The sequence below is a fragment of the Nanorana parkeri genome, unplaced genomic scaffold, assembly GCF_000935625.1.
Source record: "Nanorana parkeri isolate BGI_ZX_2015 unplaced genomic scaffold, ASM93562v1 scaffold3156, whole genome shotgun sequence".
NCBI classification, from domain to species: Eukaryota; Metazoa; Chordata; class Amphibia; order Anura; family Dicroglossidae; genus Nanorana; species Nanorana parkeri.
The window spans coordinates 7,335-8,046 of NW_017309424.1; positions in this window are offsets into that span (position 1 = coordinate 7,335).

A 712-nucleotide genomic window follows, 5' to 3' on the forward strand; every position below is an offset into this window, starting at 1 on the left:
ATCGGTCCTGAAATGTCACTTCTATCCGACTTTGTGACTGTGATCTCACATTCCACCGCACTCACAAAGTCGGATAGAAGTGACATTTCAGGACCGATCAGCTGTTCCAGGGTACATCAGGTCTTCTGAACATACGATTCGCGATGCCGTTCTGCACTGGAACAGCTGAGAAAGCGTTGGAATGCTTGACCTAATGGCGGTCACACATTCCACTGCCAAAAAACTGGACAGGTGAGGGGTCTGGGCAGCCTGAGGGGCCCCTTACATGGGTATCAGCTGTACCAGGGGCGGCATGGCAGAGATGACGGAAGGGGGTGGAGGAGGTCATGCCCCAGCAGGTAAGAAGAGTTGGGAGAAGGTACAGGGAAAGGGACTCTGACGACCAACTCACCTGGGGCCCTGCAGAGCCCACCCACCATAGAGAGTCTCAGGTAGGCTCTGCAAGATCCATGGTGTGCTCTGCAGGGTCTCAGGTAAGTCCAGAGTCCAGCACGCTTGCGTGGTTAATATCGGCTCTGGGGTAGCTGTGCAGGGTTAATAGTGACTCTGGGGTAGCAGTGCGGGGTTAATATCGGCTCTGGGGTAGCTGTGCGTGGTTGATATCGGCTCTGGGGTAGCTGTGCGGGGTTAATACCGGCTCTGGGGTAGCTTGCGGGGTTAATGTCGGCTCTGGTGTAGCTGTGTGGGGTTAATGTCGGCTCTGGGGTAGGTG